Genomic DNA, 296 nt, shown 5'->3' on the forward strand with positions numbered 1-296 from the left:
ATCAAAAGAAGCGTGGCCAGCAGGTCGAGGGAGGTGATTCTGCCCCTCTGCTCTGCTCTGGGGCGACCCCACCTGGAGTACTGCATCCAGCTCTGGGCCCCTCAGCATAAGAAAGACAGGGACCTGTTGGAGCAGGTCCAGAAGAGGGCCACGAAAATGATCAGGGGGATGGAACAGCTCTCCTATGAAGAAAGGCTGAGAGAGTTGGGATTGTTTAGTCTGGAGAAGAGAAGGCTTCGGGGAGACCTTATTGCAGCCTATCAGTACTTAAAGGGGGCTTATAAAAAAGATGGGGG

This window comes from Pygoscelis adeliae, unplaced genomic scaffold (assembly GCF_000699105.1).
Source record: "Pygoscelis adeliae isolate BGI_AS28 unplaced genomic scaffold, ASM69910v1 Scaffold92, whole genome shotgun sequence".
In the NCBI taxonomy this organism is placed as follows: Eukaryota; Metazoa; Chordata; class Aves; order Sphenisciformes; family Spheniscidae; genus Pygoscelis; species Pygoscelis adeliae.